This window comes from Schistocerca serialis, chromosome 12 (assembly GCF_023864345.2).
Source record: "Schistocerca serialis cubense isolate TAMUIC-IGC-003099 chromosome 12, iqSchSeri2.2, whole genome shotgun sequence".
NCBI classification, from domain to species: Eukaryota; Metazoa; Arthropoda; class Insecta; order Orthoptera; family Acrididae; genus Schistocerca; species Schistocerca serialis.
The window spans coordinates 15,353,626-15,378,702 of NC_064649.1; the positions used below are offsets into that span (position 1 = coordinate 15,353,626).

At 44.4% G+C, this 25,077-nt stretch overlaps 1 protein-coding gene and 1 pseudogene across 2 annotated transcripts in view; one reads left to right on the forward strand and one right to left on the reverse strand.

Moving 5' to 3' along the window:
• The window catches only part of LOC126428450 (protein draper), a 418,154-nt gene that overhangs the window by 18,387 nt on the left and 374,690 nt on the right, over positions 1-25,077 (forward strand). The gene's annotated exons all lie outside the window — the stretch shown is intronic.
• Positions 57-173, reverse strand: LOC126428536 (5S ribosomal RNA; annotated as a pseudogene).

Genomic DNA, 25,077 nt, shown 5'->3' on the forward strand with positions numbered 1-25,077 from the left:
TATTCGGTCGAGTAGCTCCTCAATTGGCATCACGAGGCTGAGTGCACCCCGAAAAATGGCAACAGCTCATGGTGGCTGGATGGTCACCCATCCAAGTGCCGGCCACGCCCAACAGCGCTTAACTTCGGTGATCTCACGGGAACCGGTGTATCCACTGCGGCAAGGCCGTTGCCTAATTATCAAATAAACAGTATTTTATCCTATTTGTTGTCCATTTATTAGATCCTTTTTCTCAGGAACTGGTAGAGATATCAAATTGAAATTTATGTCAAATAGTAAGGTCTAAGAGCCATTCATGTTATAAAAAATTGGTGGTTCTAAGGTAATACAATCAAAAGGTATGGCTATGTAGGCCTATGTCACATATTTTGATATTCAAAAACTCACTCATTCAAACCTGTAGATGAACTATCAACACACAATATCCCAGGCTGTATAGTCAATGTTCAGTGCTATGACAGGAACGATGATTCGAAGCAAAAAAGTCCAGTAAACATGGGCTCTGATTTGAATATTTTGGGAGCTACGAGCATTTCTTTATTTTCGATACTCAGAAATAAATCTCTTCTGCTGCAAGGTCTTCACTTTCCATATTTTGAGAGCGCGAGTGTGGATCTAAAGAAAACAAGTCCAGTAAACATGGAATCTAAATGCATACATGTTCATCTTTTCTAATATCAAACAAATCTCTTCTACCGAACTAGAGATCGTAGCTCTTAACGTATGTGTTTTAGAACCCATGTTTATTAGGTATTTTATTCTTGTTTTCGTCCATATTTCATCCTTCCAAAATATGCAAAGCAAAGAGGTTACAGAAAGACATTCGTCTCACAGTATCAGAGATGAACTAGCGCTCACAGTTCTTAAAATATACATATTAGAACCCATCTTCACTAACTTTTTTGCTTCGAATCACCGTTCCTGTTATACCCCTGAATATTGAGCATTCTTCCTGAGACTGGGCGGGAACCCTATTCACAGTTGTCCGCTTTTTTCTCACAGCATCTCTTCATTTATTCAATGCGTTTCTACATTGTGGCCCTATCCACCCTGAATTTTTCCATGCAGGCTTCTCACCAAGCTGTAAGTGCGCGTGAATGAAATGTACCAGGTAATCAAAAAGTCAGTATAAATTTGAAAACTAAATAAATCACGGAATAATGTAGATAGAGAGGTACAAATTGACACACATGCTTGGAATGACATGGGGTTTTATTAGAACAAAAAAAAATACGAACGTTCAAAAAATGTCCTACAGATGGCGCTTCATCTGATCAGAATAGCAGTAATTAGCATAACAAAGTAAGACAAAGCAAGGATGATGATGTTTACAGGAAATGTTCAATATATCCACCATCATTCCTCAACAATAGCTGCAGTCGAGGAATAATGTTGTGAACAGCACTGGAAAGCATGTCCGGAGTTATGGTGAGGCATCGGATGTTGTCTTTCAGCATCCCTAGATATGTCGATCGATAACGATACACTTGCGACTTCAGGTAACCCCAAAGCCAATAATCGCACGGACTGAGGTCTGGCGACCTGGGAGGCCAAGCATGACGAAAGTGGCGGCTGAGCACATGATCACCACCAAAAGACGCGCGCAAGAGATCTTTCACGCGTCTAGCAATATGAGGTGTATTTTTTTCCTTTCTTCTAATAAAATCCCATGTCATTCCAAGCATGTGTGTCAATTTTTACCTCTCTATCTACATTATTCCGTGGTTTATTAAGTTTTCAAATTTATACTGACTTTCTGATCAGCCCGTAAATTAGTTTCCAGGCATCCCAATCAATATGAGAGGAACCTCGCAACCATTTCTTCGGTTGTATTTTCTCGGTGCCGCGCGGTTTGAGTCGCCATGCCACGGATTGTACGGCCCATCTCGACGGACGTTAGAGTCCTCCCTCGGGCATGGGTGTGTGTGTTGTGTTTAGCATAAGTTAGTTTAAGTAGTGTGTAAGTCTAGGGACCGATGACCTCAGCAGTTTGGTCTCTAAGAAACTGATACACATTTGAACATTTTAATTTGCTCAACGAACGATAGAAATTAAGCAGAAGCAATAGGAATGTCGCAATGAAACTGTACAGTTGATTGCCCGATAGGTGCACAAGATAAAGTCGACAGCAAAAAGTCGTTATGACTAGAATTCCCGCGGAACGAATGTTCAAATGTGTGAGCATTCCTAAGGGACCAAAGTGCTGAGGTCATCGTCCCTGGACATACACACCACTAACATGCTAAGAACAAAACACACACACACACACACACACACACACACACACACACACACACACACACACACACACACATGCCTGAGGACGGACTCGAACCTCCGGCGGGAGTGTCCGCGCAATTCGTGACATGGAGCGTCAAACCGCGCGGCTGCGCGGAACGGTTTGAGATACGTGAGGTTTGCGAGGCAGTATGAATGACGACTGCTGAAATCATGTTTTCCGCGCCATATTTTAAGCTGGTACGTGTGAGAATATCGCATCATCTAGTTCGTGAAACACAACAAGAAATCCCGCTGAAGTGATTTCGCCTGCACTCCAGCCGCAAGATGTGGGAGAGCCTTTTTGTTTCGGCCTTCTTGTGTGTGAGTGGCGGAATCCGGCGGGCGCGCGTGTGCATGTGTGTGTGTGTGTGTGTGTGTGTGTGTGTGTGTGTGTGTGTGAGGGAACAGTGCCCCGGATCGTGTTTTTCCGCTGACGGCACTCGCCCAGCTGAGAAGCGGCGTTGCGCAACATTCACTTAGCACCGCGGCTGCCGCGCGCGCTTTGTCTTTGTACCGCCGCAAAGTCGCCCAGTTAAAATTCTCTGTCCGTGACCTTATTTCCCTTTCCCTTCTTCACCAGTTCCGTGTTTCCGTTTGCCCACACAAGTTACGCATAGCTTGTTCCTGGTCCACCGCTCATTCAAAGAAAACTGCCACACGCCCTATCTCTGTTTTCACATATCGGCAAAAACTAATTTCCCAATGTCAGCAGCCGGCCGATGTGGCCGTGCGGTTCAAGGCGCTTCAGTTTGGAACCGCGTGATCGCTACGGTCGCAGGTTCGAATCCTGCCTCGGGCATGGATGTGTGTGATGTCCTTAGGTTAGTTAGGTTTAAGTAGTTCTAAGTTCTAGGGGACTGATGACCTCAGAAGTTAAGTCCCATAGTGCTGAGACCCATTTGAACCCAATTTCAGCAATAGTACACTGTCAGAAAAAAAAATCGCAAACCCAAAAACAATTAGTGTAGAGTAATGAACTTTCGGGAATACGTTTGTTTAGGTAACATATTTAAATGATTAATATTGAGAGATCACAGATTAACATGTTGTTGTTGTTACTGTTGTGGTCTTCCGTCCAGAGACTGGTTTGATGCAGCTCTCCATGCTACTCTATCCTGTGCAAGGTTTTTCATCTCCCAGTACCTACTGCAACCTAGATCCTTCTGAATCTGCTTAGTGTATTCATCTCTTGGTCTCCCTCTACGATTTTTACCCTCCACGCTGCCCTCCAATACTAAATTGGTGATCCCTCGATGTCTCAGAACATGTCCTACTAACTGATCCCTTCTTCTGGTGAAGTTGTGCCACAAGCTCCTCTTCTCCCCAATTCTATGCAATACCTCCAGTTATTTGATCTGCCCATCTAATCTTCAGCATTCTTCTGTAGCACTGCATTTCGAAAACTTCTATTCTCGTCCTGTCCAAACTATTTACCGTCCATGTTTCACTTCCATACATGGCTACACTCCATTAAAATACTTTCAGAAACAACTTCCTGACACTTAAATCTGTACTCGATGTTGACAAATTTCTCTTCTTGAGAAACCGCAGATTAACATAAGCGCTAGATAAGCCACTGTCAATGTGAAATGCTGGTGCATTAATAAGCGGTGTGACCGGCAGAATGTTGAACGCAAGCCTGCAGACGTGCCGGATGTCAGTTTGTGGGATGGAGTTCCATGCCTGTTGCACTTTGTTGCTCAACATAGGAACAATGTTGGTTGTGTATAACGGTGGGGTTACCGTCCGACGATGTGCCATATATTCTCAGTTGGGGAAAGTCTGGTGATCGAGCAGCCCAAGGCAACATAACTCCGTACAGCATATGTTGGCTGCAACACCGTTAAGTGGGCGAGTGTTATCCTGTTGGAAAACATCCTATGGTATGCTGTTCATGAATGGCAGTACAACAGATAGAATTACCAGACTGACTTACAGATTTGTAGTCAGTCTGCGTGACATAACCAAGAGGGTGCTCCAGCTGCCACACGAAATTGCACCCCAGAGCACAACTCCAAGTGTAGGTCCAGCGCATCTAGCATGCAGACAGGTTGGTTGCAGACCATCAACTGGTCTCCTTCTAACCGACACACGGCCGTCACTGGCGCCCAGGCAGAACAAGCTCCACCCTGGCCTCCAATGAGCTCTCGCTTGACATCACTGAAGTCGCAAATGGCGGTAGTTTGGGGTCAATGCAACTCACGCTATAGGGCGTCTAGCTTGGAGTTGTCCTCGAAGCTACCGATTTGTAACAGTTCGTTGTGTCACTGTGGTGCCGACTGCTGCTACAATTGCTGCTGCAGATGCAGTACGATGCGCCAGAGCAATACGCCGAACACTGTGGTCTTTCCTGTCAGTAGTGCCAACTGGCCGGCTGGAGCCCGGTCTTCTTGCGGCCGTACCTTCTCGTGAGCGCCGCTGCCAGCAGTCACGTACAGTGGCTACATTCCCGCCAGAAGGAACATCCAGCTTCTCGTAGCCCTGTTATACGACATCGTTCAAACTTTGGGTGTTGACATTAGCATCTTTGTCGCCTTAAAGACATTCTTGACTAACAACAACTCGCCACATCCAATTTCAAAGGTAACTAACGCTTCAGACCGTTACAGCATGTATTTAAAGCAAAACTGACTTGCAGCCTCATACTAGCGCCACTACCGGGTCTTTTGCGACTGGCACGAAATTTGAATAGATACAATCTTTCAGATGTAGAAACACGCCTACAAATTTTGTTTGTCACACGATTCCTTCTTGGTGTTGCGATTTTTATTCCGTCGGTATATACTACGCCTACACTCGAAACAAGGCCCCGGGAGTAGACAACATTCCATTAGAACTACTGACAGCCTTGGGAGAGCCAGACCTAACAAAACTCTACCATCTCGTGAGCAAGATGTATGGGACAGGCGAAATACCCTCAGACTTCAAGAATAATATGATAATGGAAATCCCAAAGAAAGCAGGTGTTGACAGATGTGAAAATTACCTAATTGTCGGTTTAATAAACCACAGCTGAAAAATACTAACAAGAATTCTTTACAGACCAATGGGAAAACTAGTAGAAGCCGACCTCGGGGAAGATGAGTTTGGATTCCGTAGAAATGTTGGAACACGTGAGGCAATACTGACCCCACGACTTATCTTAGAAAATAGATTAAGGAAAGGCAAACCTACGTTTCTAGACTTAGAAAAAGTTTTTGACAATGTTGACTGGAATACTCTCTTTCAAATTCTGAAGGTGGCAGGGGTAAAATACAGGGAGCGAAAGGCTATTTACAATTTGTACAGAAACCAGATGGCAGTTGTAAGAGTCGAGGGGCATGAGAGGGAAGCAGTGGTTGGGAAAGGAGTGAGACAGGGTTGTAGCCTCTCCCCGATGTTATTCAATCTATATATTGAGCTAGCAGTAAAGGCAACAAAAGAAAAGTTCAGAGTAGGTATTAAAATCCATGGCGAAGAAATAAAAACGTTGAGGTTCGCCGATGACATTGTAATTCTGTCAGAGACAGCAAAGGACTTGGAAGAGCAGTTGAACGGAATGGACAGTGTCTTGAAGGGAGGATATAAGATGAACATCAACAAAAGCAAAACGAGGATAATGGAATGTAGTCGAATTAAGTCGGGTGATGCTGCGGGAATTAGATAAGGAAATGACACATAAAGTAGTAAAGGAGTTTTGCTATTTGGGGAGCAAAATAACTGATGATGGTCGAAGTAGAGAGGATATAAAATGTGGACTGGCAATGGCATGGAAAGCGTTTCTGAAGAAGAGAAATTTGTTGACATCGAGTATAGATTTAAATGTCAGGAAGTCGTTTCTGAAAGTATTTGTATGGAGTGTAGCCATTTATGGAAGTGAAACATGGACGATAAATAGTTTAGTCAAGAAGAGAATAGAAGCTTTCGAAATGTGGTGCTACAGAAGAATGCTGAAGATTAGATGGGTAGATCACAAAACTAATGAGGAGGTATTGAATAGAATTGGAGAGAAGAGAAATTTGTGGCGCAATTTGACTAGAAGAAGGGATCGTTTGGTAGGGCATATTCTGAGGCATCAAGGGACCACCAATTTAGTATTGGAGGGCAGCGTGGAGGGTAAAAATCGTAGAGGGAGACCAAGAGATGAATACACTAAGCAGATTCAGAAGGATGTAGGTTGCAGTAGGCTACTGGGAGATGAAGAAGCTTGCACAGGATAGAGTAGCATGGAGAGCTGCATCAAACCAGTCTCTGGACTGAAGACCACAAACAAAAGAAAAAAAATAGTGCGGTAAAGCACTTACAAGAAGAATGCGCGAAGCTATATGGACTTGCACGTACCAGCTTCTCTTTGTGACATGTAAAGTACAGAGTGACACCGTCGTCATGATTCAGTCTTTCAGGAGTAATGAAGAAGGCTAAATGCATCAATCTGAGATAAGGGACGTTGGTCCGGCAACGACCGAAAATCATTTCGACACCTCTGACTGTTGTTGCTACGATTTTAGGTTGAGCAACTTTCATAGGATGCAGTATGGAGCAAGACGACAAAAAAATTATAAAGTAAACATAGGCTCTAGAATGCGTACCTTAAGAGCAAAGGGCACTTATTCATCTCTTCTACTGCAAGCTCTTTGGTTTCCATATTTTTGGAGTAGATAGTATGGACCAAAACAAGGAGGATAATGTCCAGTAAATACTGACTCAAAAATGCATACTTTAAGACAGATGTATTTCACAGTAGCGAATGTGAGCAGATGCTGACAGATGTTAAGGTTTTGCATTTTAGATCCTACATTTACTAGATAGTTTTTTTGTTTTGGTTCATACCTACAATCTTAGCAACAACAGTACTGGTACATGTGTTCTGCTGTGAGAGGCCTCCGAACGACTTTCGCTTATACCTTTAGACTCGATCGTTTCCGATACAGGGAGCCTTACATAAAATTGATACATTTACCTGCCTACATCACCCTGTACCTTCAATGCGTACAGTTTCTGAAACGGAACTTTTTTTTATGAGCGAAACGTTATTGTCCCAGCCTGCTCAGACAGAGAACGAAGACGGCCATTTTAAATTCTTAGCACTGAGAATGGAGAGAGAGAGCTGTTTTGGAAGTAGATCGTTCAAGATCGTGTGCAGGAACTGTATGTCGCTGTCTTCACTATGAGGGTGTTCTCCGCTGTGTCTGACAATGAGACGCGAAGGCCTGTGTACTTCGCTCATTTTCACTCTATTTTCTCGTGTGGTGTAGTGTTTTGGGGCACCAAGAATAAACGCAGGCGGTCGGGTCGGCCTACGCTGTCAGTTCGCCAACTTGCCCAACATGCGACCCACAAGCCAATGCAGCCCAAACCAAGTATTATTTCGGCCCGAGAAGACAGCAACTATGACAACGTTACAGTAAACGAAATCCCCGCCACCACACACACGATGTATTCCCTCATTGGTCAATTTGGCGCTTTCTCTCTCTCTCTCTCTCTCTCTCTCTCTCTCTCTCTCTCTCTCTCCCCTCCCTCCCCTCCCTCCCTTTGTCGTTTCTTAGCAGTTATTGTTCGTGTTCAGTATTATATTTGGGACCCAAAAGTACTCACCTTCTTCCGACGTGGCCCAAGTAAGCTAACAGGCTTGACACCCCATTGTTCAGCTGTCTCGGAATTGTTCGTCTGCCGTCCCTGTTCGTATATTCCAGCGTGGGAATTATTATTGACAATACTCATACATTCCGAAGACACTGCAACATTCAAGCAGTGAAAGCTAGACGGAGAAACGCCAAGGACTTGAGTAACATCTCCTTAAGCGTTACACATGAATGTGTGCACTGCTCAGCAGATTTCATTTTCAACAGACCTGACAAAATTGGATGATAAACCCTAAGTCTTCAAATATGTGCCGCCCGCTGTGGGCGAGCGGTTCTAGGCGCTTGTCAGGGACCGCGCTGCTGCTACGGTCGCAGTTTCGAATCCTGCCTCGGGCATGGATGTGTGTGATGTCCTTAGGTTAGTTAGGTTTAAGTAGTTCTAAGTCTAGGGGACTGATGACCTCAGATGTTGAGTCCCGTAGTGCTTAGAGCCATTTGAACCTTTTCAGATCTGTGTTGAAAAGTTTCCTTTCCGATGACTCCCTCTATTCTGTACAGCAGTTTCTTTCAGTAGCTGTGAAGTCGTCAATATGATGTACTATTTGTTCTTATACTACTCAGTTTTTTCTTTTGTTTATAAATTTGCTAATCGCCAGTGTAAAATGGTGCAAGCTGTTCGAAATAGTGAAAAAGAGGCGGTAAGCTAGGGGAGAGACGAATAGTGTACAGTATGAGCAAGAACAAAGAAGGAATGTTGGAAAACCAAGGAAGAAGTTCTTGAATCAAGAAGGGTGTTATACAAGGATGCAGTCTTTCGCTATTGCTGTTCAAGACGCGATGACAGGAATAAAAGGTAAGTTAAGAGAGGGTTTAAGTTTCAGGGTGAAAGGATGCCACTGATGACACTGATACCCTCAGAAAAATGTGAAGAAATATTAGAAGATCTGTCAAATGGATTGAACAAGCTATTTACAGAATACGGATTGAGAGTAAATCGAAGATAGAGGAAAGTATTGAGAAGTAGGAGAAATGAGAATGGTGAGGAACTTAACATCAAATTTTGTGATCACAAAGAAGACGAAATTAAGGAGTTCTGGTACTTTTAGAAGCAAAATAACCCATGACGGGCGAAGCAAGGAGGACATAAAGAACAGAGTAGCACAGTCAAAGAGGGCATTCCCGGCCAAGAGACGACTACTGGTATCATTTTGTAATGCTTAATTTGAGGAAGAAATTTCCGAGAAAGTCCGTTAGAAGCATATCATTGTATAGTAGTGGACATGGATTGTGGGAAAATCGGAATAGAAGAGAATCAAAGGACTTGAGATGTGGTGCTATAGAAGAATGTTGAAAATTAGATGGGCTGATAAGGTAAGGACTGAGGAGTGTCTAGGGAATCGGCGAAGAAAGGAATATGTGGAAAAAACTGACGAAAAGGAGAAGAGGATGACAGGACATGTGTCAAGAAATCACAGAATAACTTCTGTGGTGCAGGAGGGAGCTGTAGAGGGTAGAAACGGTAGAGGAAGACAGAGTGAAACACATCCAGAAAATAACAGAGGACTTAGATTGCAGCTGCTACTCTGAGATGAAAAGGTTGGCACAAGAGAGCAATTCGTGACTGGCTGCATCAAGCCAGTTAGGAGACTGCCGACAAAAAAGCTGACTCAAGTGTGTGTGGCTGGTGTGGTCCCAGGCAACGTGATAGGTAGATGAACAAAACAAGTGAACACGCAGTATCAGTATCTGTCTGGCGCCTTCGGACAAATTACCTGTTTCTTTGTCGTTTCCTGTGACGGAAACCTTAGGGGTAAAATAAAATTTGCTGAGGTGTAAAAGTAAACGATTTGATTCTATTTGTCACGAAACTAAGTTATTTTCTAAAGATCATTACTATAATCCCTATTTTTAAGACTCTAATATTGATTATATAATTATCGATGATTATTGTTTCTCAGTTAGCAGCATTAATCCGATGGAGGTTACTGGTTCCTGACATAATCCAAACACTGTACAAGTATGTTATGCTTTGTCTTGTACATTGCTGATGATAAAAGTGAGACATATGCGTAACAGTGTTAAATGTCTCAAGAAAATGTCTGATCCAAATTGTAGATAGTACCTACAGTCTTCCAGAAATTGCTTCATTACTCACTTCGAAACACACTTCGAAACAGATAAATGAACGCTGAACGCAGTATTTGTATTATTATTGTTATTATGAGACTGGTTAGAAACAAAGCGTTGAGAGCCTGAACTTATACAATTGGCGCCAGTTCAGTAGTAACGATTCAAGCAAAAAGATGATTGACAAACAGTAAGTACGGTGTACACACCTGAACGTTATTGATTGTAAGTGAGATTGCAGTGTGCAGGTCAAGCATAAGTGTCCATCCTCACTGCGGATAATTAGCTTTCTTATCTGAGGAGGAGTTGTGGGTAGCACTTGCTTCATCATCATTTAAGACTGATTATGCCTTTCAGCGTTAAGTCTGGAGCATAGTCCCCCTATTAAAATTCCTCAATGATCCCCTATTCAGTGCTAACCTTGGTGCCTCTTCTGATGCTAAGCCTATTACTTCAAAATCATTCTTAACCGAATCCAGGTACCTTCTCCTTGGTCTGCCCCGACTCCTCCTACCCTCTACTGCTGAACCCATGAGTCTCTTGGGTAACCTTGCTTCTCCCATGCGTGTAACATGACCCCACCATCTAAGCCTGTTCGCCCTGACTGCTACATCTAGAGAGTTCATTCCCAGTTTTTCTTTGATTTCCTCATTGTGGACACCCTCCTGCCATTGTTCCTATATACTAGTACCTGCAATCATCCTAGCTACTTTCATATCCGTAACCTCAACCTTATTGATAAGGTAACCTGAATCCACCCAGCTTTCGCTCCCATACAACAAAGTTGGTCGAAAGATTGAACGGTGCACAGCTAACTTAGTCTTGGTACTGACTTCCTTCTTGCAGAAGAGAGTAGATCGTAGCTGAGCGCTCACTGCATTAGCTTTGCTACACCTCGCTTTCAGTTCTTTCACTATGTTGCCATCCTGTGAGAATATGCATCCTAAGTACTTGAAACTGTCCACCTGTTCTAACTTTGTTCCTCCTATTTGGCACTCAATCCGTTTATATCTCTTTCCCACTGACATTACTTTCGTTTTGGACATGCTAATCTTCATACCATAGTCCTTACATTTCTGATCTAGCTATGAAATATTACTTTGCAAACTTTCAATCGAATCTGCCATCACAACTAAGTCATCCGCATATGAGAGACTGCTTATTTTGTGTTCACATATTTTAATCACACCCAGCCAGTCTATTGTTTTCAACATATGATCCATAAATAATATGAACAACAGTGGAGACAGGTTGCAGCCTTGTCTTACCCCTGAAACTGCTCTGAACCATGAATTCAATTTACCGTCAGCTCTTAAATGCTGCCTGACTATGTAAAGACCTTTAATTGCTTGCAAAAGTTTGCCTCCTATTCCACAATCTCGTAGAACAGACAATAACTTCCTCCTAGGAACCCGGTCATATGCCTTTTCTAGATCTATAAAGCATAGATACAATTCCCTGTTCCACTCGTAACACTTCTCCATTATTTGCCGTAAGCTAAAGATCTGGCCCTGACAACCTCTAAGAGGCCTAAACCCACACTGATTTTCATCCAATTTGTCATCAACTAATACTCGCACTTTCCTTTCAACAATACCTGAGAAGATTTTACCCACAACGCTGATTAAAGAGATACCTCTGTAGTTGTTACAATCTTTTCTGTTTGCATGTTTAAAGATTGGTGTGATTACTGCTTTCGTCCAGTCTGATGGAACCTGTCCCGATGCACTGCAAATTGCACGCACTCACACTAAATGTCCTTCATCTTTCAAACCTGTCGTCATTTTAAAAACGAAAATGTTGCAAGAAAATTCTTTCTACAGTCTAGTCAGGTGCTACAGTTGGTGATAAGGTGGTGTAAAGGGAGGGGGAGGGGGGGGATGGTGCTAGCTAATGTCTTACTGCACTCAGGAGTAATGGTCTAAGAAAGATTGGCAACCACTGCCTTACACAGACGGAGCAACATGCTATTACAGCCGCAATGTATCATTTATTGGCCAGTTAAACGCATTTGATGACCTGCTATAGCCTGGAGGGAATACACGGGTCTGTGCGACTGAAAACATTGTTCGCCGAGGGAACTTCACAGCTTTTGGTGTGACGGTAGGCTGGCATGCGTCATCGACTGTTCAGTTTTCCCCGCTGCAGGCTTCGTGCATCCCCTGACCGCTGGTTCCGCGTTGAACCGGTCCGTGGGAAGACTGGCAGAAATTCCCATCTGCCTCCAGGCGACGGACAGAATCGGCACGTCTTGTGAGTTGGCTTCTATCTCCCACCAACTTAAATATTTCAAAATTTTGGTGCTAGAATGCAGGTTGTTATTCCAGACTGGTGCTGGGAGCCGCGCTTCAGACGTTGTGGACTGATTGGGTTTTAGAAAACATAATCTGCATACTGCGATTTGGTAATCTCTCTATGTGATACGGTCCATTTAAAAACGTCTGACTTCTTCTCTAAATGACTGCAGGTTCCGTACACACAACAAGAAAAAATGCATACTGCAAATGAAATCACGCCAGTGGCGAATCGGTGCAACATCTAAATGTGGTTCCCTTCGTGCTAGAAATGTTGGAAAATAAAACTCGTAATACGATAAACATTCATATAAACATGTGAACCGGTGGATTAATAAGAAAACGACACTTCAGTAACTCAAGCTCGTGTCTTATGAAATCAGTTAAAGCTACAGTGCACGATGCTTGCATGTCACAAGCCGAAGGCAGTGCAGCTATATCTTTACTACAATATAAAGATAGGTAGTTTAAAATTGTTACCAAAAATGTCGAAAAGTTCTTGAACGATTTACTTCAAATTTTTGTACAATATTCTAGTAAATATTCAGACGGACATGGGCTATAATTTTTTTGTGGAACACTGTACAGATTTTCCGTTGAAACCGAGCGAGAAACAAAAAGCGCTGAAAAATGTGTGGTTTAGTTTTCTACGTAATTAGGTCATTTAAACCATTGGACAAATGGTTACTTCGTTTCCTTCTTATATGCGATTTTAAACATTATCTGCATACAGAGAGAGAGAAGGGGAAGACTGAGATCAGGGCGAACATCCAGTTCCCATACGTACGGCCATACACACGAATTTAGCAACTGCCAAGAATTGCAGGGCCAGTAGTACGTCAGTAAAAGCAAATAACCCAAAACCGAACCCCATGGCACCCCTCGGTTAAGTTAGTTCTTTTCTGTTCCCCTGAAAATAGGCTGGAGTGGGTAACTGACTGGTCAAAGGCAAGCACGGCGTTTCCACACCATACAGAGAAGTTGCAGCATTAGAAAATTGCCGCGAAATGCAGGAAGATCTGCAGCGGATACGCACTTGGTGCGGGGAGTGGCAACTGACCCTTAACATAGATAAATGTAATGTATTGCATATACACAGAAAGAAGCTCCTTTATTCTATGATTACATGATAGCGGAACAAACACTGGTAGCAGTTACTTCTGTAAAATATCTGGGAGTATGCGTACGGAAAGATTTGAAGTGGAATGATCATATAAAATTAATTGTTGGTAAGGCGGGTACCAGGTTGAGATTCATTGGGAGAGTCCTTAGAAAATGTAGTCCATCAACAAAGGAGGTGGCTTACAAAACACTCGTTCGACCTATACTTGAGTATTGCTCATCAGTGTGGGATCCGTACCAGGTCGGGTTGACGGAGGAAATAGAGAAGATCCAAAGAAGAGCGGCGCGTTTCGTCACAGGGTTATTTGGTAAGCGTGATAGCGTTACGGAGATGTTTAGCAAACTCAAGTGGCAGACTCTGCAAGAGAGGCGCTCTGCATCGCGGTGTAGCTTGCTGTCCAGGTTTCGAGAGGGTGCGTTTCTGGATGAGGTATCGAATATATTGCTTCCCCCTACTTATACCTCCCGAGGAGATCACGAATGTAAAATTAGAGAGATTCGAGCGCGCACGGAGGCTTTCCGGCGGTCGTTCTTCCCGCGAACCATACGCGACTGGAACAGGAAAGGGTAATGACAGTGGCACGTTAAGTGCCCTCCGCCATACACCATTGGGTGGCTTGCGGAGTATAAATGTAGATGTAGATGTAAACTCGACCAATCACGTAAGTTAGCTTCGTTTCCAGATGATCGATGGTCTAGCGTTCGAACGATGTGGGACCCTAAGTGCTACAGGAGATAGGTAAAATAATGTGAACACCTGTACTTGCTTGGGAATGGTGTATTAATAATGGATTGGACCCCTAATTGCCCGTAATACGGCTGCTGTTCTTCATGGGATTCTGGCATGTAATGATTGTATAGTCTCCAGTGGAATGTTATGCCACTGTTCGATCAGAACTTCTTCTAACTCCTGTACTGACGAGGAAGGCAGAAATCTGCTCCGGCGTCTGCGCTCCAATACCGCCCGCAAGGTTCCATAATGTTAAAGTCCGTGGACTGTTCTGGCCTGGGAAGACGCTGCAGTTCAGCTGCATGCTCCTCATACCACGACTGTACTGGGTGCATTATCGTCCTGAAACATGTCGTCATGTTGGGGAACGGTATTTGAATCATGGAGTGCCTCTGATTACCTAAAATGTTCACGTAATCGTTAGCTGTAACACGGCGTTTGAGAGTAATGATGGGACCAGCAGAATACCACGATATGGCTGCCCATACCATCATACTTCCACCTCAACGCTTAACCGTTGGAATCAAGCAATCACAATTGTAGGCTTCTTTTGGCGTTCTCCAGACGTGAACCCTACCCGATGTTGGAAATAACGAAAACGTTGACTAGTCGGAGCGTATGACGTGTTTCCACTGCTAAACCCGTCCAGTATTTATGCTCCTGACACCTTGTTTTACGCTTCTTTGCCTTGGTTGTCGTCGCTAATGGTTTCGGTGTAGCAGCTCGTCCACGAATACTCGCTTTATGGCGTTCTCGGCGGACAGTGTCGATAGCTACGGGGTCTCGAAGATGGCTACTGAGCTCTGCAGTCACTTTAGCCGCCGTAGTTTTGTTTATTTGACGCAATTCGTGTTGGCGTACGATAATCTCTGTCATTTAGTTTTGATTTGCACCCACTGTTACGTTTACACGATGATGTCTTTCCATGTTTTGTGTAAGCTGTCATGGCTGTTGAAACAGTTGCTCTTGAAACATTCAATAAGTTGGCGAATGCTCCAGCTAATCAGGCCCCCCACAATCTGCCCTCCTTGGACCTCTGTTAGGTCTTTCGTTGCACGTCGACCATAACCTCTGATTGCAAATACGAAGTGTGCACTGCTCGTAAACAACCTGCACTGATGCCTAGTCTGTACCCAACACGCCCAGTCCAGTGCTAAACCTGCCTTACGTTCGGTGTTGACCGTTAAAGACAACCATCCCATTACTACCACCGCCCACGTCATTTTGCCTATCCCCTGTGTTTCCTGATGTTGGATGTGTCTATTTCTGCAGGTTCAAAATACTGCTTCTACGGACGAACACAATCACTTTGCACCGATCGCGTCTGACTGTGAAAAACTGCCGACTGGCTACAATGGTACTTAGTGTCACTGCGACGAGATTTCTGGTGTTTACCGCTATTCTCCGCGAGTGAGTTCGATGGTTGCGTCTATACCTTCAGATGAGAAACCTCACGCTACCGTATTTAATGAAGTCGTTAGACTGGACAGCGATACCACATGTCTGGTGGTAACGACTTTGTTTGTCGTTTCCCTACCTGTTACCTTGGTGTTGTAACATACGGCTGGGGACTGGTACGGTACACATTAAATACGCATACAACTATGCACAGCACACAGTCACAATGGGCTGTCTTCTTCCCCCCCCCCCCTCCCTCCCTCCTCCTCCCATATTCCATAGTACTGGCACACAGTGACTCGTACCGGTTTCCTCGTATGGTGAAGAAAACTTTGCGTGGGACGCTTTTCCAGAATGACGAAGTGACTCCCGAGTATAAAGCAGTTTCAAACGTTTGACTGCTTTTAAAGTGAGTTAATGGGTTAAATATCTGACGTTAAGAACGTAAGCGAGAAAAATGACTGAAATTATTGTTGGGAGTCCCTAAATGCTTTCTTTATGAAGTCCTCAGTGGGTATAATGCAGATAATTTTACACACTGTTGAAACAGATAGCTAGTTTTTCGCACTTCTCAATGTTTATGACGTCATATCTCTTGGATATGTATCGTAGGGTGATATCGCTTCGCAGGTACATCCTATCGTGTTTGTGGACACTATCCGCAAACTGATGGCGAATGAGCCGGCCGATGTGGCCGAGCGGTTCTAGGCGTTTGTCTGAAACCGTGCGACCGTTACGGTCGCAGATTCGAATCCTGCCTCGGGCATGGATGTGTGTGATGTCCTTAGGTGAGTTAGGTTTAAGTAGTTCTAAGTTCTAGGGGACTGATGACCTCAGATGTTAAGTCTCATAATGCTCAGAGCCATTCGAACCATTTTTTTGTTGGCGAATGCAGGCGGTACTTACAAAGTAATAAATCAAAAACCTCATGCTTGATGTTGAAGTTTTATTATATGACCAGCGAGAAATGTAGCAAGCGATAAACTTCCTTTCTTTCATCGTATTGTAGGCGGTGTCAGCGAGAAAACGTTTCGCAAGGGTTTGAAATTATGTATAAAGTTTGTTGGGAATCACTGAATGTTCTCATTCTCAAATACAGGTTGAATAAAATTCGGATATTTTCGCGCCGTCAGTTACGCTGTCGGAAGATATAGACACAGTGTGATTCTTATCAATGTTTAAAATTTTCCGAAGTGACGTATAAGAGGCTGAAACAAAATTTAATATAATACAGATGGGCCGCAAATTTTGGGAACTACCTCAAAAGTGGATGAGAAACATTGATCGCGTGACTTCACTAGGTGACGTACCTCGCCGTACGTGCAGCGTTGGAGGTCATCAGTTTGTCGCACCTGATCACCCCAACCCAAGCCAAGTACTGAGGTCGGTGTGTTTCTGGGCCCACGTGCGCGATTTTAGCATGTGCGGCTCAGGGTTCCAGTCTTGCGTCTGACAGCCAATATTTTTGGGAAACGTGTGTCGGTAAAAATCGCAGATTTTCTTTATAGATTACCGGTTTCGGGTCACTGTCAAACCATCGTCAGGATCAATCTAAAATGTTGTCAGTTTGTGACGACTATCACGCTTCGTCGTATCCTTAGTCCTAAGACGCCCTAAAATGAACAATCGTGGTAGGATCTGCTCTAAGAATGTATACTGATTGCCGCACACTGAACAACATTTCAGATTGATCTGATGATGGCTCGTCAGTGAGCCGAAACTGGTATTCAATAAAGAAAATCTGCGATCTTCATTTAGGATTTTTATCCACACATGATTTAAACCAACAGTTCGCTTACTTCCCCATTGACATCGACAAAGAATAATAGCATTGTTGTCATTGTGTGTTTACATTGAAGTAAGGTTTATTGTTTTATACGCCGGTGTCGCCGGTCTCCGCTGGTTTATTGCAAAGTGCAGTACAGCAAAAACCTCCCGTACTGCATCAAACGTACACAAATATCAGTTTCCAAAATGCGTCGGTACCACTAAATGAGCCATGTTTTCTTTACTAAATGATGTGTAAACAAAAACAGAAGGGTCCAAACGAAGGAAACACGAAATAAGAACAGCTTACAGCGAGGACAATAATTTTGTTAAAGGTTTACAACAGATCACATTTACAAGAAGTACTCGAAATTTGCATCGCTTGCTCGAATGAAAGAATTAAATCGCTCAGTCATCCGTTCAGTGGCAAGCCAAACGGCTGCACCTGCGGCGAGATACGTCATCTGGTGAAACATTACTTCTTTTTAATACTTCTCTTACTACTGTGTTAATACTTTAGTGAAAGATTATACCCCTTAATGAGTAGATTATGACAGCATTTTAAGTTTTTAAATTGTCAGTTATGTGTTGTACTGTGCTGAAAAGCAAATTTTTGTTGCCCCTGAAAGCCGTCAGATAGGCAACCAGCATATGCGTCTGCGCAGCATTAACCGGAATTGCCTTTTAGTATTATAGATGTATCCGAAAGAACGTGAGTGGAGATTTCTACAACCGATGTCTTCCAGTTGTCCATCATTGATAAAAACATGTGTCATTGACGAGTCGGTGCGTAAAGAGGACTCATGTCGTCAGTAGATTTCATGGTGACGACTTCAATTGTTCGAGGTGGTATTCTTATAACTTCGTGGCAACCTCTTGGATGTACTCGTAATTAGCGCTCCGAGATAGAACATGAGTCTGGTTTTTCGTTTATGTCCGAAGCGTTTTGTGACTTTAGCATGTGCTCACGTGACTCTGCGTGTGGGGTGGGGGATAGGGGACAGGGGATAGAGGGGGTCAGTTTTTTTTGGGGTCGAGCTGCAGAATGCTGTAGGGTGAGTCTTGAAAAGGCTGCCTGGCCTTGGGGTAGATGAGGCGAGGGTGCGTCCGCGTGGCCTTGGCTGCAGTCCAATTCTCTCTCTCTCTCGTGTGTGTGTGTGTGTGTGTGTGTGTGTGTGTGTGTGTGTGTGTGTGTTTCCCTCCCTGTCTCTTTCTCTCTCTCCGCTCAGTAGCTACGACTGAAACTTCTCGGAGCGCATCGATCCCGAAGCTGCACTCCCCAAGATGCCGACAACTTGTACTGTGTTCGCCAAATGCAGTTGGCGTCAAACACATAATAGTTGGCGTCAAACATATAAATGTGGCAGGAAGAGAACCCCCTGCCACTGAAAGCAGTTGTTGTTTATGTGGTGTCTTGCTTGCATGCAGCTGCTATATACAGCCTCGTCACAGGGCCGAATAGGTTAGGCAAGACTATGAGAGAAATGTGTGCAACACTCATTAACAGCAATTTACAATTATCATCACTTTCAAATTGCGTAATGACTTCAAAGACACACTGTTGAAACGTTCAGTTCGCACACTTTACAGACGAGAACACATCACTTTCGTTGCGTTAACACAGTTCACCAGTTATACTTACTAGTGCCTGTTAGTTGCTACTTGCGACTAATCACAGCGTAACGCAGTCGTCTGCACGGGACGATGGTTCAAACCCACGACCGGCCATCCTGATTTAGTTTTTTTACTATTTCGCTAAACTGTTTATGGCAAATGCTGGTATGGTTCCTTCGAAAGGTCACGACCTCTTTCGCTCTCCCTCCTTCCATAATCCGAGTTTGTGCTCAGTCGCTAATGACTTCACTGTCGATGGGACGTTAAACACTAACCGCCTCTTTCTCCTCAGTGCAACATCTAAAGTTATAAATCGCGGAAATCACATTTTATCGTTAGTGGAGTGAGGAGGTATACAAATTGCGAATTCACGACTCTAAAGTGTGACAAATCACAACTAAAGTTGGAATTGCCAAAAAGCAACAGTCACAGAAATCCCTGAGATTGGAAAGTCGCAGTTCAACTCACCTGTATTCACCAGATACTGAGTTCAGCAGTGCTTCTGGATGTTCCTTTGGGAAGTATTTGGGTCAGATACGGGAGACGCATAGCGCAGTCTGTGTTGGATGTGTCCTCCATACAGTCTTTCTGCAACGGTGTAGTTCCTCTGTGAAGGCAAGTATTGTTGTGGGGCTCCCTCTGTATGTGTGGCCAAAATGTTCCCTACTTCCTGAATAACCCTCGTATTTTGAAGGGGGGGGGTGAGATTGTTCTATAAACAGTTTGAAACTATAAAGCTTTTAAAAAACAATTCCGGATTATTTTGGGTACCCCCTCGTAGGTTGTAACAGCCGTGTAGAGATGAAGACGATTGCACTGGATAGAGGTGCAGTGAGTGAAGGAAACAGCACCAACATCGCGCAGTCGCTCGCCTGTAAGCTCGGTGCGAGGGTCGCTTGCGAAACTATGCGGGTCGGTTTTTCCACGGCGGTGTCAGCAGAAGAGAACAGAACAGAGCGCGACAGAGAAGCCAGAGTGCGTTGCTCCGGGCCATTGCGACAGCGACGCAGGGGCAGGTTTCTCGCGCAGACACCCACGCATCCGATGGGCGAGCCGCCGTCTGGTTTGTCTCGTAAGTAGGCCTCCACCTGCGTTACAAGTCCCGTTTAAATCATTCGCCATCCGACTGCGAGCAGGCTAGGCTGCTACCGCCAGCAGCAGACCAGGGGCAGGTGTAGGCAACTAGCACAGCCTCACTACAGCAATTCCAGAATGAGATTTTCTCTCTGCCGCGGAGTGTACGCTGATATGAAACTTCATGGCAGATTAAAACTGTGTGCAGGACCGAGACTCGAACTCGGGACCTTTGACTTTCGCGGGCAAGTGCTCTAGCATCTGAGCTACCTAAGCAAGACTCACGCCCCGTCCTCACAGCTTTATTTCTGCCAGTACCTCGTCTCCTACCTTCCAAACTTAACAGAAGTTTCGCAGGAGAGCTTCTGTAAAGTTTGGAAGGTAGGAGACGGGGTACTGGCAGAAATAAAGCTGTGAGGACGGGGCGTGAGTCGTGCTTTGTTAGCTCAGTTGGCAAAGCACTAGCCCGCGAAAGGCATAGGTCCCGAGTTCGAGTCTCGGTCCGGAACACAATTTTAATCTGCCAGGAAGTTTCACTACAGTAATGTCTGCCAGTTCTCAAGTAAAAGAAAACCTTTCCACCGCCAAGGCTTTGCCTGTTTCAGGAAACTGACGTAACTGCTGCTTTCATTAAGGTTTAGAACAGCACTTCCGCGTCCTTAACTACGTTACACTGAGACGACAAAGTCATGGGATAGCGATGTGCACAGTTAAAGGTGGCGGTAGTATCGTGTACACAAGGTATAAAAGGGCAGTGCATTGACGAAGCTCTCATTTGTACTCAGCTGATTCATATGAAAAGGTTACCGACGTGATTATGGCCGCGCGCCGGCCGGTGTGGCCGAGCGGTTCTAGGCGCTTCCGTCTGGAACTGCGCGACCGCTACGGTCGCAGGTTCGAATCCTGCCTCGGGCAGGACCTAAGACTATTAATCCATATTAGTACGAAAGGACCATATGGTTAAAATATTTTTTACTGTATTGATTAATTTACTATTTTGACAGATTTTTGTTTTGAATTTAGAATTCATTTATGTAGATTTTTTTCTACAAATAGTATTGATACTTTGATTTATTTATGTTTACTTTAAATTTTCTTTTATTAGTTATTTGTGTTTTAGTTAGTGTTGCTTTTTTAACTTTGTTGGAGCGTAAGGTGTTAGGTTATATTCAGATTCGCAAGGGTCCAAATAAAGTCGGATTTGTAGGGATCCCACAGCCCTTTAGCGATGCTATTAAGTTGATTTGTAAGGAGCAGCCTATTCCTATTATATCTAATTATTCATTTTATTATTTTTCTCCTGTTTTTAATTTAATGATTTCTTTGTCTGTTTGAGTAATTTTCCCTTACTTATGTGTTCCTTTTGTTATGGATTTTTTTGTGCTGTACTAGATTAGGTGTTTATACCGTTATAATTGCTGGGTGGTCGTCTAATTCAAATTATTCTTTATTAGGTTCCCTTCGTTCTGTTGCTCAAACAATGTGATGTCCTTAGGTTAGTCAGGTTTAAGTAGTTCTAACAAGGGAACCTCCCCATCGCACCCCCCTCAGATTTAGTTATAAGTTGGCACAGTGGATAGGCCTTGATAAACTGAACACAGATCAATTGAGAAAACAGGAAGAAGTTGTGTGGAACTGTGAAAAAATAAGCAAAATATACAAACTGAGTAGTACATGGGCCACATAGGCAACATCATGAAAATGTGAGCTCAGGAGCGCCGTGGTCCCGTGGTAGCGTGAGCAGCTGCAGAACAAGAGGTCCTTGCTTCAAGTCTTCCCTCGAGTGAAAATTTTACTTTCTTTATTTTTGCATAGTTATTATCTGTCCGTTTGTTCATTGACGTCTCTGTTCACTGTAATAAGTTTAGTGTCTGTGTTTTGCGACCGCATCGCAAAACCGTGCGATTAGTAGACGAAAGGACGTGCCTCTCCAATGGGAACCGAAAACATTTGATCGCGAGGTCATAGGTCAACCGATTCCGCCACAGGAAAACAAGTCTGATATATTCTATACGACATTAGTGACGGCATGTGCGTCACATGACAGGCATATGTTGTCGACCCACCTAACCTGTACACTTGGTGAATGGGTAAAAAGATTCTTCTACATTGTCCGATTTAGGTTTTCTTGTGGATGTGATAATCACTCCCAAAAAGTGATGAAAACATAAGAGTTTCTCACAAACTGAAAATAAAAAATTAAACTGTTCACCCGATAGTAGATTTGAACCAAGGACCTCTCGTTCCGCAGCTGCTCACGTTACCACGAGACCACAGCGCTCCTGCGTTCCTAGTGTCCCTGATGTTGCATATCTTCCCATGAACTACTCAGTTTGTATATTTTGCTTATTTTTTCATAGTTCCACACAACTTCTTCCTGTTTTCTCGATTCATCTGTGTTGAGTTTTTCAAGGCCTATCCACTGTGCCAACTTATAACTAAATCTGAGGGGGGTGCGATGGAGAGGTCCCCTTGTAAGTTCTAGGGGACTGATGACATCAGATGTTAAGTCCCATAGTGCTCAGAGCTATTTGAACTGTATGGCCGCGCGACAGGAATTAGCTGACGCTGAACGCCGAATGGTAATTGGAGCTAGAAGCATAGAACATTCCATTTCAGAAATCGTTAGAGAATTAAATATTCTGAGATCCACAATGTCAAGAGTGCGCCGAAAAGCCCTAATTTCAGGCACTGCCTCGCACCACGAACAACGTGGTGCCACAGTGCCCTCACTTAACGACCGAGAGCAGCGGCGTTAGGGTAGAGTGGTCAGTGCTAACAGACAAGAAACACTGCGTGAAATAAACGTGGGAATCACTACCGTTGTTATTGTTGTGGTCTTCAGTCCGAAAACTGGTTTCATGGAGCCCTCAATGCTCCTCGATCCTGGTCCAAACTATTCACCTCCGAATACCTACAGCGACTTACATTATTCTGAATCTGCTTACTGTATTCATCTCTTGGTCTCCCTATACAATTGTAACCCCACACACTTCCCTTGAATACTAAATTGGTGATCCCTCGATGTCGCAGAATCTGTTCTGTCAACCGATCCCTTCGTTTGGTCAGGATGTGCCACAATTTCTTTTTATCCCCAGTTCTATTCAGTACCTCATCATTTGCGCGATCTGCCCTTCTAATCCTGAGCATTATTCTGTAACACCACTTTTAAAAAAATTCTACTCTCTCTTCTTGTCTGAACTGTTTTATTGTCCACAGTCCGTTACTAGCGGGGAACTTGAATAAAAACGTTTCGGGTTTCCAACGAGGTGAACTAATTAAAATTACACGAGCTTTCGCCCAAGCACTGCCTGGCCATTGGCAAGTGGTACGACAGCCGGTGTGGTGTTGGTACGCCCCCTTCTATACACTAGCTGCCGGCTGTGACGTCACTAGTGCCTGCGTTCGATGTGCCTGCTTCAGCCACGCGATCGCTGGATGCCATGTCTGGCTGACCTGCAGGCCACCGTTTCTGTACAGGGTGTCATCGGTGATTTTTATTTCAATACCCTCTTTAATTACACAACCCCAAAAGCCGTTTGTGCGAGACAAACGACGCATGTTTCGTCAAACTTTATTTGGAGTCCGTTTTCTAAAGCATGCTCAGCTGAAGCAGATTTCTCGGGATAGCGTAGGCGATAAAATTTCTCATGCTCCTTCCCGTGTTGTTCCACAGTGCTTACTGTTTGTCCGACATAAGACTGGCCACACTCGCAAGGTACACTGTGAGATCAAAAGTATCCGGATACCTGGCTGAAAATGACTTAAAAGATCGTGGCGCCCTCCATCGGTAATGCAGAAATTCAGTATGGTCTTGGCCCACTCTTAGCCTTGATTACAGCATCCACTCTCGCAGACATACGTTCAATCAGGTGCTGGGAGATTTCTTGGGGAATGACAGCCCATTCTTCATGGAGTGCTGCACTGAGGAGAGGTATCGATGTCAGTCGATGAGGCCTGGCACAAAGTCGGCGTACCAAAACATCCCAAAGGTGTTCTATAGGATCCAGGTCAAGACTCTGATCAGGCCGGTCCACTACAGGGATGTTATTGTCCTGTAGCCACACCGCCACAGGTCGTGCATCATGAACAGGTGCTCTATCGTGTTCGAAGGTGCAATCGCCATCCCCGAATTGCTCGACTGTGGGAAGCAATAAGTTGCTTAAAACAGCAATGTAGGCCTGCGCTGTGACAGTGCCATGCAAAAAACCAAGGGGTGCAAGCCCTCGCCATGAAAAACACGCCCACACCATAATACTACCGCCTCCGAATTTTATTGTGGGCACCACACACGCTGGCAGATAACGTTCACCGGGCATTCGCCATAACCACACCGTTCCATCGGATCACCACATTGTGTACCGTGATTTCGTCACTCCACACAACGTTTTTCCACTGTTCAATCGCCCAAATGGTTCAAATGGCTCTAAGCACTATGGGACTTAACCTCTGAGGTCATCAGTCCCCTAGAACTTAGAACTACTTAAACCTAACTAACCTAAGGACATCGCACAACACCCAGCCATCACGAGGCAGGATTCGAACCTGCGACCGTAGCAGCAGCGCGGTTCCGGACTGAAGCCCCTAGAACCGCTCGGTCACAACGGCCGGCTCAATCACCCAATGTTTATGCTCCTTACATCAGGCGAGGCGCCGTTTGGCATTTATCGGCGTGATGTGTGCCTTATGAGAAGCCACTCGACCATGAAATCCAGGTTTTCTCACCTCCCGCCCGTCATAGTACTTGCACTGTATCCTGATGCAGTTAGGAATTCCTGTGTGATGGTCTGGATAGATGTCAGCCCATTACACATTACGACCCTCTTCAACTGTCGGCAGTCTCTGTCAGTCAACAGACGAGGTAGACCTGGACGCTTTTGTTCTGTAGGCGTCCCTTCACGTTTCCACTTCACTATCACATCGGTAACAGTGGACCTAGGGATGTTTAGGAGTGTGGAAATCTCGCGTACAGACTTATGACACAAGTGACACCCAATCTCCTGACCACGTTCAAAGTTCGTGAGTTCCGCGGAGCGACCCATTCTGCTCTCTCACGATGTCTAATGACCACTGGGGTCGCTGATATGGAGTAGCTGGCAGCACAATGTAC